The following is a 15,376-nucleotide window of genomic DNA, read 5'->3' on the forward strand; positions in this document are numbered from 1 at the left end:
CTTTAATTTCTTTCATCAGTGTCTTATCGTTTTCTGCATACAGGTATTTTGTCTCCTTAGGTAGGTTTATTCTTAGGTATTTTATTCTTTTTGTTGCAATGGTAAATGGGTGTGTTTCCTTAATTTCCCTTTCAGATTTTTCATCATTAGTGTATAGGAATGCAAGAGATTTCTGTGCATTAATTTTGTATCCTGCTACTTTACCAAATTCATTGATTAGCTCTAGTAGTTTTCTGGTAGCATATTTAGGATTCTCTATGTATAGTATCATGTCATCTGCAAAGAGTCACAGCTTTACTTCTTCTTTGCCGATTTAGATTCCTTGTATTTCTTTTTCTTTTCTGATTGCTGTGGCTAAAACTTCCAAAACTATGATGAATAATAGTGGTGACAGTGGACAACTGTGTTTTGTTCCTGATCTTAGAGGAAATGGTTTCAGTTTTCACCATTGAGAACGATGTTGGCTGTGGGTTTGCCATATATAGCTTTTATTATTTTGAGGTAAGTTCCCTCTATGCCTACTTTCTGGAGGGTTTTTATCATAAATGGGTGTTGAATTTTGTCAAAAGCTTTTTCTGCATCTATTGAGATGGAGGGTAAATTTTTAATATCGATAAGTTAAATTACATCTACCCTTTGACTCATCAGTTCTACTTTTGAGGATTTATCCTACAGATGTTTACTCTCAAAGGTGTGAAATAATCTGACCAAGAATATTCATTGCATCAATGTTTTAATGGTAGAAATTTTGAAATTACCTACATATCCATTCATGGAGACTCATTAAATAGATTATGGTCATCTGTACAATGGAATATTATGCAACTATAAAATAGAATAAGACAATTACATATGAATGTACATATATCTCAAAATAGAAAGTTTAATTTAAAAAAAGAAGGCAGCTTGATAGATGTTTGGTCCCCAAATATCTTGTTGATGGTGAAAAAAATTAATTTATAAGACAACGTGTATAGAATGTTATCATTGTGTAAAAAAATAAAAGACTATGCTGATTTACTTTTATTTTCATAGTCTGTCTTTGGAGGGACAAGTAAGAAACTGGTGAGTCAGCTGTCTCCAGACAGGGTAAATGATCGGTAATTTTAGAATATTGTAAAATTTTGGACTGTTGTCTGTTGTAAATGTATTACTTATTTAAAACAATAAATTAAGCAATTTATTTAACAATAAACAAAGTACCACTCCCATGACTCCTCGATGGCCTTGCCTTCTTGGTGTCCCCATGCCATTCTGCACTCACTGATCACCCTGAGTTATAAGGACTTCTTGGCATCTGTCTTTCCCAGTGGACAGTGAGACTTTTGAGGGCCATATGTCACTCATCTCAGTATAGTGTAAAGGTTCAAAACATAGGTTCTAGAGCCAGACTACCTAGGCTCAAATCCCTGCTCCAGGTCTGTGACCTTAGGGAAGTAACTAAACCTCTATGCACCTCAATTTTCCATCTGTAAATGGGGATAATAGTATTACCCATCTTATAGGATTCTTGTAAGGATTAAGCAAGGTAAGACTCAGAACTGATATCTGGCATGTACTAAATTCCAAATGACTGTCAGCTCTTGGTGACCTCTCTGCATTCAGGTGCAGCTAACAGAGGGCCTGGCACATTGTGGCACTCGGCATTTTCAAGGAATAATAAATAGATGCATACCCCGCCATGATCCAGTGCTAACAAAGCTGCCTTTCTTTTTGCTTAGCTGGTAGATAATTCTGGATGATTCAAGTTGTCCAGTAACCTGACATCCCTGACATGATAAAGGAGATGGTTATTTCGGTAGAAACCTGGAGGCATGCCCATTTGTGTCAACCCTAAAAATATTTTTGTTTATCTCAAGGATCCAGATAACTCCAGGGAAATAATGTGATCTCAGAATGAGGCTTAGTTACCAGATTTTCAGCTAGAGAGGCCAGCCTTTATCTGATCACAAAATAGCACCTGAAATGCCAGCAATTCAAGTACAGCATAAATGGATTTTTCTTAAGTACTCTTCTCCAATGAGTTTCCCTTCAATGAACTCCTCTTTGTCAGGAAATATTATTTAGGTTGACTGAATTGAAATCCAATTTCTTTTTGAAGTTCAGTCTAGTGGAGAAAATGTTAGATCAGCATTAGAGAATTCTTACTTTCTGGATGACCTTGGTGGAGTCATTTCATTCATAGTGCTGTGGATTTGTTCTCCTGTCTGTCAAGTCATGATAAGACAACAAACATATAAACCAAACACCTGCTCCCTGACATCACGAGGATACTGTGAGGTTAACATCAAGCTTGGGCTGGGACCTGCCCAGATAAAACACTGTGGAAATATAGAGCTGATTCTACAAACAGGCTGAGCACCTACTGTGTGCCAGTCCTTCTACTTGGATCTGGGGACTTAAAACCTAATGAGATTCATGGTAAATAATTTTTTAAGAACACCTAAATCATTTGAAAAATATTTACTGAGCCCCAAACTATGTTTCAGGCACTGTTTCACTGCCTGGGATACATAGTGATCAGAATTCACAAAAATTCTTCCTTTTGCTTTCCAAGTACATTGGATGCTGTCAGATACTTGGGTGCTGTTGAAAAGAAATAGAAGAAAGGCCTAATTATTTCTCTTGGGGATTCATATTTCAATTCTCATCTTCTAACATAAGCAATAACATCTATGGATTGTCTAAACATTCTTGTGTAATTATGGTCTCAGAAAGAAGGAACCATAGTTTTTCTGTAACAATGCATGACTATTATCTCATCCGGACCCTGCAAATCAGTAGGCAATTAGGAGGCACTGTGTCCCCCAGACTGCAATGCCCAAAAGTTATTGATTTCCCCACTCACCCTTGTTCCAGGGCACCTTGTCTCTCTCCTCTCCCATCTCACACAATGAAATGAAAAAACTCAGGGACTTCCCTGGTGGTCCAGTGGTTAAGACTCTGCATTTCCACGGCAGGGGGCCTGGGTTCCATCCCTGGTTGAGGAAGTAAGGTCCCACCTGCCACATGGTGCAGCCAAAAATAAATAAATAAATAGATAGATAGATAATTTTAAAAAACCACTCAAACCATGGACAAAACTCATTTTCCCTTCCCACCACCTTCCTCCCTCACTCCCAGAAGCCTCACTCTTTGGGGGGATAAAACCTAGCAGTTAGGACAGTGTTCAGGGACTCTCCTCTGTGTATCCCTGAGATTTCCAGAGTATGAGAATTTCCAAGAGTGGAAAGCCAACCTCTCATTGCCAGTCAGGACTCTGGGTTGCCAGCCTCAGGTCCTGACTCTGGTCTACATGGGTGAGAAAGGAATTTATTGGAAGGATCCTAGGAGTTGACTGAATGAGTGGAAAGGCCAGAAAATCAGGCTTGGGAAATGCACTGAGGGAAATTGGGGGTGGGGTGAAGCCTGAATCACAGTCGAAGTTTTGTTTAGGGCTCTGCTGTTCCCAATACTGAACTCAGGCCATTGTGCCCTAGAGGTCACTGCCCCCGAGGGAGAAGAAATCCCAGACAGGAGACCAGGATGAGGTCCGGCTCAGAGTATCCAGCCACAAGGGAGCTGAACTCACCAGGCAACGAGCACTTCCTGCAGCCCCCTCTCCTCCACGGGACACAGGGCCATGGTGCACAACGCATGAGCTGCCTGGGTGTGCACTGACCAAGTAGGCAGGTGGCTTGGGCTCGGGTCCACCTCTCTCCTCTCTGGCTGTGTCACCTGGGCAAGGCACTGTACTCTCTGGGCCTCTGTTTCCTCAGCTCCTCCGTGAGAAGCTTGCAAGGATTCTGGGATGCACAGAGGAGAGTCACCAGTCACCAGATTCTTTTGCACCATCACTGGCATCAGATTCATAGCACCAGGCAAGAGCGTTGGGTTGGCCAAGCTTCAGCCACATGCCCTATCCGCCAGGGTTCGGGAGGAGAGGGGGTATTGAAGTTTCACGAAGTGTCAACTTCCTCCAAAATAAGAAAAGAATTCAGAATCTGGGCAGCCAAAGAAATGAACAAATGTCCTTTGCACCTGGCAAACAACCCACCACAACAGCTTCTGCTTGGAAAAGGCCACATGCAAAGCAAAAGAGTAGAACTCAAGGGTTCATATTCGACTAGGGTATGTCCAACCTAAGGCCCAGACTTCAGAAAATGACCATGGGTGCTGAGAGACTCACCTTGGTCTGAAGAGGCCCTGGTCTGCAGCCTGAGTCAGGGAAGTTCCTAGGCAGCATGGAGGTGCCTGAGAACAGCTCCCGCCCCGTCCCGTCCCCGGGAGCATTTCAGGGCATTTGGGCCGCAGCCCACTGTGAACACTGGGGGAGGATTCATAAGACCTCAGTCCCAGTTTCAGATCCGTTCCTAATTCACAGCTTGGCTTCGAAGCTTACAGCTCCTTCTGGGCCTCATTTCATGAATGGCAAGCTGCTGGCACAGCCTCTACCCATGTAACTCACCGTGAAGTAATTGGGGGTGGAGAGCGGCTCTGTACCCCACCCCCGCACCTCCAAGTTGTCTTGTAAGCCTGTCACTGTACCTGAAATCCCTGCCACTGCTGCAATTCCCCTGGGAACAGATATTACATCAAAAAGGCTTTCTTTGGGAGGTAAAGTAGAGACTACTGTCTTCCTATAGTTTGAAACCAACGTCTGAAATGATCTCTGGGATTTATTTCTGCTCGATAGATATCTTTTTAAGTTGTCAGATCTGATCCAGGACAAGTGAGGTTTAATAGGATGGGATCTAGGAAGACCCAGGTTCAGGGTGAGGCCTACTAAGTGCTGTACTGGCAGGTGAAAAGCCTGGAATACACAGGAGCAGTAAAGATACTGGATTCTTGGGCTGCTCAGAGGAGAATCAGAGAGTGAGGTGCGAAGCATTAGCCATGGGGCACCCATGCCAGGGGCATGATGTTTTCTATTGTGCTGCTTGCCATTTTGTCAGGCCAGCAAAGCAACATCTCCTCTCGGGATCTAGAAGTAGATTACAGCTCAGCCTTTCAGGCCAGAGGAGGGAACAGTTTCCCTGTGCTTCAATTTCTTGTTCATTGGTACAATCAAGATTTTGCCTAGACGCCCAAGATGCAAGGCCTTCTCCTTCCTCCCCTCTCCCTGCTCCTCCGCCCCCTCCTCCCTCCCCTCCACCTTCCCTCCCTCCCTCCCTCCCACCCTTCCTTCTTTTCTTCCTTCCTTCCTTCCATCTGAAAAGCCACAAACATCTGCTGAGTGCCTATTATGATACTTCCAACTTTGCACTTATTTGGTCTTCCCAATGACCCTATGAAGGTTCCTATTCCACTTCTGGAGATGGTGAAACAGAAACTCAGAAAAGGTTAAGAAACTGTGTGTGTCAAGTCAGCAGGTGAGCTGGAGATAAAAATGTTTGTCTAATGATACCGCATCCAGTGCCCTTTTCTAACACTTCAATATACTTAAAATGTACCCAGAGGAGATCTAATTATGATGGACCAAAAGGTATTAATGTGTGATTATTCACAGCCTTCTCCCCTACCTCTATCACTAAAGAGAATTCTGATTTTGACCACAGTTTTCCCTTCCCCCATCTAGAGGGAGGAGAAAATATGTAGATCTACATAACAGAGTAAGGGAAGGAAGGGGGAGAAGCAGAAAGATGTATGCTATGTATTTAGAGAGAATTTGGGGGATATTGGTGAGAAAGAGACTCTGAAACAGCTGAGGTAAGAAGGAATTACAGAAGACACACAGAGGAAGATGTTAGTCCCTGAGAAATTAGGATGAAGGATTTGATTAATGATACATTTCTTTATGCTGCTGGACTGTATTTCATTGACAAGGATACTTTATTGGGACTGGATCACAGGGATCCCTATAGATTGCTTAAAGTTTCATAATCAAGCTCAGATCCTGTCTGAGGGAAACCATGTTTCTCAGCCCATATATTAAACTTAAGTAAAATCTGATATTTCAAGTGTTAAAGGATAGAAAACAAGCCAAGTAATTTGTCCATGTTCACACAGGTAGTTTATATCATTTAATGGATGTCTATAATCAGATCTTCAGATTCCAAATTCAGGGCTGTTTCTCTTAAACCATGTTGGGTTTTCACATCTTTACCAATGATATTATGAAATGCAATGTGGGGATCTGGGAGGGACTCCATAAGAAATGGGGGAAAAGTGGAGGCTGGATGGTTTCCAGGTGTTGATTCCATTTCTGTTCGTGGTCTGGTGCTTAGTCCTCCATCTCCTCCTCTGTCTCCTTCTGTTCTCCAGACCAAAAAAGGAAAAACAAACAAAACAAAAAACCCCAACAGCAACAACAAAATTTTACTTACCCTGGGAGTGTAGTGCTATGTATTTGTATCATTTTCCTCCAACTTTATGCTTTGGGTCCACAGAGAAATGGTGACTATGATTTGGTATCATTCTGGCACAGTGAGTGATGCAGAGAAATGACCTTCACTCTTCCCCAGGAGGGCAAGATGGGGTGGGTACAAGGATGTCCCTTGTGTCTGTAGAAAAGTAAAGGGACTCATAGAATTCCAGCCTCTGTCCAGAGAGTAATGCCAAAGTGGGTAGCCAAACAGAAAGTGAGAGGAATACCTCCCAAGGCTTCTGGGACAGGCTTAGGGAAGTTGGGAGCCAGGAGGGAAAGTCCTTTGTAACTATGAATACAACTAGCCACCTTCTGATTAGAATCTAGTGATGTTAGGGTCTGAGATCTATACTCCGCATGTTCATTTTACGCTGTTTTAAGTTTAAAAAGTTGGTTTCCAAACAGTTTTTCTGGAAAAAATTTAAATAAATCTCTAGCCTGCCTCAGCTGAACTAAAGGAGAAAAGAAGACTTTTGTCCATTCTCACCTTTACAAAGTTCTGGTTTTTCCTCCCAGTGCTTAGTCTCTATGGTGGTATTTTGTGGAGAAATAGGAGAAAGAACAAGAAAAAAGTAAAACTTATTTATATATATATATAAATTTGCTTAGGTCTCAAATAATTTTCCTCTGAACTCAAGGAGCAATGAGGATCCTGAGAGGCTCAAGACCACTTTAGCTATCACTAGACTTCTTACCTTGACACACTTTATTCCTTGGACTTACACCTCTCTTTGCCAAAAACAATATTGCAACAAAAGACAGGCAGTACTATTTACGATTTTTAAATCCCCGGGGCAAGGTAGAATGAATCAAACAAACTTTGCTCCCATCTTACCCTTTCAGATCCTTTCCCCCTCTCTATAGAAGGGGTTTCAACTTGCCTCACGAGAGGTACTAAGAGGCAAATGGATTTTAAAACTCGGGCAGAGAGGAGCTCTGAGAAAAGCAAGTAGTCAGCACTTATCACCGCGATCAGGCATTATTTAAAGTATCCATTTATTAGCAGGTTCACTTTTAGAGCGCTGTCGCCAGCGACAACCAGGCAGCGCGAGAAGGGAGGCTGAAACACGTCTGAGTCGTCCCCCCGCCCCCCGCCGGGGGCCGGCGCTCAGACCACAGGTAGCAAACATCTGAGCTGGGATCCTGGCTGCGCTCCCGGAAAAGCCACCGACTGCGGCCCTGGGAGAGGGCTCTGTCCCCGCGGAGGTAAGCTCCTCAGCAATTCTGTTCCGCGACTCGGTGGGGGCCTTTGCTTTCCTTTTGCAATGGGATCTGTCGGGTCTGAAACTACACTCTTTTTGCGCTCTTCTTGACGAGGGGACCCAAAGTGCTGTTCACTGGAGCTTCCCCAGCCGCAGGGACAGGATCCGTATAGATGGTGGCCCCAGAGGCGGCTGCTGCGTTTCAGCCCCACTGCAGCGCGCCGGGTGACTCGCGGAAAGCCTCCAGTTCTAATGGATGTATCCAATTTGACTTTTGGAAACCCACCCTAGTTTCACTGGGCTTTTGTGTGTGTGTGTGTGTGTGTGTATTTGTGCGTGTTTGGGGAGGGAGTGATCACGTGACTGCCAGTCGCTCCAATCTGGGTACCATTTAAGCCCAGTGCAGCCAAGAGGGAAAATCAATCAGCGAATTGACCACTCTGCCCTGGCCTTGCAAAGGACTGCGGAGTCGGAGGCCGGGGAAGGGTGAGCCGAGTGCACCGGGGAAGAGGAGAGGCGAGGACGCCGTTCGCCCCTGCTTGGCCGCTGGGGGCCGCAGTCACCTTCAGCGTAGGGGAGCGGGGAGACGCGAACCCCTTTGGCGGCTCCGGCCGCCGGGCTCCCTCCAGCGCACAGCCTCGGCTCGCTCACCCCCAGAGCTGCAGCCGCGACACGGGACCGAGAGGACGTCGCCTTCCCCGAGCTCTGGCTGGGCCCCCATCTCGCCCTCCCCGGCCGCAGCCTCCAGACAGGCAGCCTCTCGGCGCGTCCGCCGCGCCCCTCCCGGGCCCGCCCCCTCCGTCCCCCGGGTGCGCGCAGTCGCTGCCCGTGCGCCCTGCCTGCCAGCGCGCCCCGGGCGGGCGAAGATGAGGAAGCTGAGCCGAGCTCTCTGCCGCCCGCTTCCCGGCCCGCGCCGCTCACCGCCCGCAAGCCCGTGACGCGGCGGCGCCGGCCGAGACACAAAGACCGCGGCTGGGGCCGCCCGGGGGCTGAGGCCACGTCCCGGGGCCGCTGCGAGCCCGAGCACCATGCGAGCCGGTGCCGGCCGTCCGCTGCCCGGGAGGAGCCCGAGCGCGCGCCTTCGCCGCCGTGCGCCGGCCCCAGAACCGGCTGCAGCCCGGTGGGCGCCGCGCAGGTGAAGGCAGAGCCCGACCCGGGGCGGCCGAGGCTACAGCCGCCCCAGCCCCCGGGGTGCGGCCGCTGGTGCGGACCCCGGGGTGTCCGAGAGGCGGCGGGGCCCGGCGGGTTCCGGAGTCTTCCCGAGCCGCGGCGTCTGAGGCCGGGCTGACCCCGGCGGGAAAGAAGTGGGAGACCCGCGGGGCGGCGTGGGCCCGGCGCCAGGGGAGCCTCGGAGGTAACTTCGGAGAGCCCGGGACGGGTGGGGGGCGGGAGCGCACGTGTGCCTGAGTGTGCCGGTGCGAGGTGTGTACGCCGTGTGCCCGCGGCTCGCCGCACACGCGCGCGGGGTGTGAGGTCCGGGGCTGCGGGCGCACCTCCCCGCCTCCCTGCGGCCCCGGAGCACTGCGGGCCGCAGCGTTGGGGGCTGTGATGGGCAAGGTGTGTGTGCGGTGCTGGGCTTGACCAAACCTGGTGGAGAGATCGGGGGTTCGTTAAGCGAGTCAACGGGAAAGGATCATGCAGTTTGGGGCAAGTTTTCATGGCTGAAAATTCCCTTGTAGAAAACGGTGTCTCGAGGGTTAAATAGGCGAGCACTGTGTGCAAAAAGCCTGACACATCAGAGGCGCAAAGTAAGACGGAAAGCTGGACGAACCCCAGCTGGACCGACCAGTGCCTCCGATTCTTAAATTGAGATTTCCAGTCACGTTGACGTGGAATGGGATCGTTGTTCTTCCCGGGGAGATAAGGATGTTCAACTTCACCTGCCAGAAACACAGAAGCCAGGCCTGGCGGGTCAGGAGCGTGCACTCACACGCTGTCTACCTCGTGCATCTGCAGCATTCCCTACCTGTTCCGCCCTCCCTCTTTAAGCGACTATTCCTCCGGGCTACCACATCCAGCCAGGGTAACCGTTTGTCTGCTCTCTCGAGGGTGCCGGGAGCTTCTGGCGGCGCTTGAGCAGCTTCACTGGAACAGCGCCCAATCCAGCATTGTTTTGCTGGAAGACTGTAGCCGTGTTAAACGGTTGTGTAAGGTGGTTGGGTTCAGGCACACTTTTCAGTGGGAATTAAGTATCGTTTGCGGAAGAGCTAAGCTGGGGGATCCAGAGTCTCTGCGATAAACAATAGAGATCTATCTTAGAGGCTTCTAGCCCATCTGTCTTGTGGAAAGGGCAGAGTCCATGCTGCCGCCCTCATGGCTGTGATTGGGAGCTTCACTGCCCCAGCTGGCTGCGATTTTATGCGTGGCATAAAGAGTTGCCAGGAGTGGTTTGGCAGCAGGGTATGGAGGTATGCACTCCTTTCTCCAGCAAACAAGCTGTCGCCACCGCCTCCCCCAGATGGAGATGTTGGGTAAATGACCCTTCCTTCCCATTTCTATGACCACCAGCGTCTGTAGAGTCTGCTCTGCAGGTAGAAGACAGCAGACGGCTGTGGCCACAGGATGTCTTTTGGAATGCGACCCTCGCAGCAGTATTTTGAGGACAGTTGAAATAACAGAAGGAGGTTCAAGAGAGTAGGGTGTCTGCTGCTGTAGGGAGAGTTGTACACCTCCCCTTTAGGGGCTTTCTTTCTGTGTATCAGAGGAAGGTAGAGCAGGAGAGAGAAGGGGGAATCTGCAGAAAGAACACATTTAGAGATTTTCTTAGGTTACTGGAACCTGGAAGGAAAACCTTAAATGTCTGGTAAATAGAATCTTATTTTTATTGTGTGTGTCTGAGAGGTTTGTATAAATCTGAGTCTATGTGCAAATAAATGGCCAGGGAAATAATAGATCAAACAGTTTATTTGCATTTCTGATGAGTTTGGTGAGGAAGTGTTGTACAGCGGTTAATACTTGGAAGACAGACAAAGGTTTCTTTGTTGGTGATGTGTTCTTTTTGAATTTTACATATATAAAGTCCTTTTTTTTTTTTCCTGGCCAGTGCTAGAGGCAAAATTGATACGTCTTTCCAGCTTCCAAAGCTTTTGTAGCTATTAACCCTCTGATATTCCCTCCGAGACATTCAGTTGCCTCTGTGAGGTTAAGATGTCTGTCCTGTCTCTACCCACTGCACACAGAACTGGTCTGGGGGTTTTCTTCCTCAGGAGTCCCTGAGTAAGCCCTTTCTCAAATCTTGACAAATGTGAAGCAGAAAGCAGTGTTGCAGCTATGGCTTTGTGCTTGCGGGGCAGGGATTTGGTAACCAAGAGAAGGAAGGGGCAGACCCTGCTCCCTGCTTCTGCCAGGTGGTGATGTGTGTTCTCAAAGTGGCCGGGAAAGGTTCCAGATTCCTCTGTGGCTATGTTGCCAAAGCCCACTGATTAGCTTTTCCCACTGACATTTGGAGGTTACCTGCAGACTTGGTGTAAATTGGAAAAAAAAAAAAAAAAGAGGGGTATGGAGTTTAGAGACAGGCAGAGGCAGCTGGTGGCCAGCCTCAGGTATGCTTCTAACTTCACGGTATGACCTCGGTAAGTTACTTAACTTTTCTGCATGTTTGTATAAAATGACAGAGCATCAGACTAGACCATTAGTTTTTTTCCCTCCTTCTCTCTCTCTAAGAGTAGAGCTCTTTAAGAGTAGAACTCTTTAAGTTAAACCTGATATGAAAGTTAAGTATATGAAACAGATTAAAGATGAGGGAGGGACATGGCAGCCTGTTTATTCCCAAGGTAATGTCTGAAGCACCCTCTTGGAACCCCTTATGGCACCCCAGAACACAGTTAGAGAATCCCTAGAAGCCTTCTCTCTGGAATGTGGCATATTCCCCCTTTGAGTGTTTGAAATGAAATACTGTGGTCGCCTAGTTCTGTGTTATCAAGGAGGATCTGGCACCTGGTCCTCTTCGATGGCTAGCTAACCCCCTTCAACGTGGGCTCCAGAAAGATCATGACGTCTTCAGCTCTAAAGCTCCTAAATAGAGCACAGTACCTGGCAGGTAAGTAGATACTTAGAAAATGCTTGCTGAATGGATAAGAAAGTGAGGGAGTAAAGTTATTTTGACCGAACAGGGACTAATGGATGGAACGACTACAGTATAAATCTTAGGAGGGCAGGGACTTTGATTGACTTATTGCTGCCTAGCACAGACAGATTTTGGCTCATTGCAAGAAAAACCTTTAAACTAGTTCACGTTGGGAACCGATTGCTCTAAGAGGTCATCAGCACCATGCGTATGGTGGTTATTATTCTGCTAATAAAGAGTCTGACTGTCTCTCCTTCTGGGAACATGGATTGCAGTTCCCTGGTCACATGAAATTAGATGTGGCCTTGTGCCTTGTTTGGCTGGGAGCTTTCAGAGTTAGCAGGTGCCTCACTTCTTTGTTCTCCCTTTTCCTCTGCTCCAGAACAGTCAAAGTTCCGTGGGATTTCCCTGGCGGTCCAGTGGTTAGGACTTGGAGCTTTCAAGCTGCTGTGGCCTTGGGTTCAATCCCTGGTCGGGGAACTAAGATCCCATAAGCTGCACAGGGGCTGCCCCTCAGCCTGGGTCCTAGACTGAAGGTGATGTGGAGCAGAGCCCCTGGCTGACTCACCTTGGTCATGTCCATGGATAAGAAATAAACCACTGGTGTTTTAAGCCACTGGACTCTGGGGACAGTCTTGCTGCAGCATAACCTAGCCTATCCTGATGGATGCAACATGTAAAGAGCTTAGGATAATGCTGGTTTGGGATCAGAACACATCAGCATAGCAGTGTTATCCAGGAAGGCCAGAGGTTGCTGAGACAGGGCTTCATGGGGATTAGAACCTTGGTGTGATCACCACATTGAGGCATGTGGTTGTCATCTTTGCTGGTTGCAGAGTTCATTTGCTAATATACCCAGGCCAGTCTTTTAGAGAAGGACCCATGATAACCAAAGGCCTGATGCATAAGACATAAAATGCTGGCTTAATAGGTTAGTGGGAAGAAAGTGAATCATTAAGTGTGTTCACTGGTCAGGGAGAAATGCCCATTAGAAGCCAGATAATAGGGGCTTCCCTGATGGCGCAGTGGTTGAGAATCTGCCTGCCAATGCAGGGGACACGGGTTCGAGCCCTGGTCTGGGAAGATCCCACGTGCCGCGGAGCAGCTGGGCCCGTGATCCACAATTACTGAGCCTGCGCGTCTGGAGCCTGTGCTCCGCAACGAGAGGCCGCCATAGTGAGAGGCCCGCGCACCGCGATGAAGAGTGGCCCCCGCTTGCCGCAACTAGAGAAAGCCCTTGCACAGAAACGAAGACCCAACACAGCCATAAATAAATAAATAAACAAATACTTAAAAAAAAAAAAAAGCCACATAATAAAAAGAAGCTGTTTTGTGAGCTTGGAATGAAATGTAGGGGAGTTAGTGGAGTGAACTGCAGGGCCAGTGTCATATGGCTGTGACATGCTGTTGTTTCCTTTTTTATCCAAGTTCGAGAACTACCAGCTGAATGCACTCCATACATACACACAGACACCATTTAATGCCATCCTTAGTGTGTGATTTGTTGAGCACGATTACTGTATGATTCTTCTGGGGCTCTGCTGTCCCATGTTCTCAGCCAATGGGAGCTTTCATGTCAGGCTTTTCTACTGGCTTGGCCTGTGGGAACAGTGCACTACAAAAGCTCTCAGCCAGCGAGCCCCTCACCTCTTCTCCGCTGTGGGAGCCTTCCTCAGGAGGCCTTCCACCTGCTGTGCCCTTTCCTCCTGCCTTTCTCCTCATGTCCTGGTGAGCAGTTTTGACTTCCGGTGCCTGATGTGCTTTGATTACCACATTGCGGCCTCTGTAATATCACCGGGATTTTGAGAAAGAAAAAATGTATGCAGGATGCTAAACATGCAAGCTTTATGGTTACTTAAGGAGACTTCAAGTAAACAGCTGAGAAAACAAACCAAAAAAGGTCAATAGGCCAGTAGGGATTGATGGGAGTCCTGCAGGTGTGAAGGACTCTAGAACCTCCTGGAAGCCTGGAGGGTTGACCATGGTCGTGAGAAGACCAGCCAAGAGACACGGGAATGGGGCCTGGAGTTGAGGTTGGAGAACATGGAAAGTCGTTTGGCACTGTGGGTGCAGGATGGGGAGCAGGCGGTGAGTGGGTGGGTTGGGGGGATGGGGATGGGTCGTGAGTGGGAGTGGGCATGGGTGCGGTGGGTAGTTGGCTCTGGGCTCTCTCTCCCTATCTGTCCCGCTGCCACGGGTGCACTTCCTGTGCTGTGTTGTAACATACCTCGTGCTGCTCTGCCTCTCCCACTGAACTGTGGGCCTCTGGAGGAGTGGGACAGTGTCTCAGTCCCCATCTTGCCCCAGTGACCGGCACGGAACTGGCACAGGCTGGGCAGTGCAATAACGCTGTCCTGTGGAGGAGGGAATGAGCATTGCGTCGGATGATTCAGAGGCCCTCTGCAGGGGCGGGGGAGGCCTGGCTCTGTAGCTGCCGCATGATGAAAAAATGGAATGATTCAGTCCGGTAACCTCCGTCTGAGTCAACAGTACGGTGTGGCCACCGGAAAGATCCTTAGCTGAAAGACGGCATTCGGAACGAGGAACGGGACATGCGTTATTTTCTGTACTTCAGTATAAGGAGGCTTAACTCCAGAAGCCCATGAGCCAATTGGAAATTATTTAAAGTACCAGGGTGCATCAATGCCAAGATGTGTCTAGTCCAGCATTCCCAGGCAACTGTCAGGGCAACGACAGTACCAAAGCCTCTTGGAGATCTTTTATTGTATTGTATTGTATTTTTTAGATTAATTTTTATTGGGGTATAGTTGTTTTACAATGTTGTGTTAGTTTCTGCTGTACAGCAAAGTGAATCAGCTATGCGTATACATATATCCCCTCTGTTTTAGATTTCCTTCCCATTTAGGTCACCACAGAGCACTGAGTAGAGTTCCCTGGGCTACACAGTAGGTTCTCATTAGTTATCTATTTTATACAGAGTATCAATAGTGTACATGTGTCAATTCCAATCTCCCAACTCATCCCCTCCCACCGGCCCCCCACCCCCCGGGGGGATCTTTATAAATGTAGATTTCAGGCCTATGCCTGATCTGCATCGGCAGAAAGGCTGAGCTTGAGGCCTGGGCCCCTGTTTATCCCCCACATTTACAAGTGCTGTTTGGAGTTGCCTGAGGAAGGGGAAGATCCGAGTCAGAGACCACGTCCCCATCAATAGGAAGGATACAGGGCGGTTGCAGCTAGGTCCTGGAGTGAAAGGTTGCAGGACGCGGGAAGGACCAGCTCCCTGTCTTGGGGCCGTGGTGCCCAGGCAGGCATGGGTCAGGGTTGCTGTGAGCTTGGAGAATGGGGAGAGGGATGTGACACTATGACCTTCCATGTGTCCAGGGTTTTAGGATGTATTTCAGGATTACAGTACAAGAGAGTCCTTATCGACATCATGAATTATCATTATCCTCAGCTGCCAGTCAGTAGAGGGTTCTACCTGACAGGCTGGGCAAACCAGATCTTATTTGATCAATTAGAGCAAAGCGTTTGCCTTCTGAGAAGGACTGCAAACCTTCCAGCTATGTCTACCCTAAATAGAAGAAAGTGGAGAGGACGAGACTTCCTTCCTTCCCTGTGTGCACTGGTGGTCAGGGGTTCAGGCCCTCCAGTAAAGAGGTACCCAGCCCCAAGATGGCCACGTCCTGATGCCCAGAACCTGTGAATCTGTGACCTTACATGGCAAAAGAGACTTTGCAGATGTGATGAAGATCTTGAGATGGGGGGATCATGCTGGATGATCGAGGTGGCTCAAAGTAA

The 15,376-nt window shown here is 48.3% G+C and overlaps 1 protein-coding gene across 3 annotated transcripts in view; it reads left to right on the forward strand.

Moving 5' to 3' along the window:
* The first annotated feature begins 7,490 nt into the window (after positions 1–7,490).
* Positions 7,491–15,376, forward strand: part of MINAR1 (membrane integral NOTCH2 associated receptor 1) — a 38,572-nt gene continuing 30,686 nt past the window's right edge. For 2 of the 3 annotated variants that reach the window (XM_059912308.1, XM_059912310.1), the window contains exon 1: positions 8,727–8,902. The gene's annotated coding sequence lies outside the window, so the exon portion shown is untranslated. Of the gene's footprint in view, positions 7,553–8,726; positions 8,903–15,376 lie in introns of those variants that run through there. The other variant, XM_059912309.1, reaches the window with a different exon arrangement.

Source organism: Balaenoptera ricei, chromosome 2 (assembly GCF_028023285.1).
Source record: "Balaenoptera ricei isolate mBalRic1 chromosome 2, mBalRic1.hap2, whole genome shotgun sequence".
Taxonomy (NCBI): Eukaryota; Metazoa; Chordata; class Mammalia; order Artiodactyla; family Balaenopteridae; genus Balaenoptera; species Balaenoptera ricei.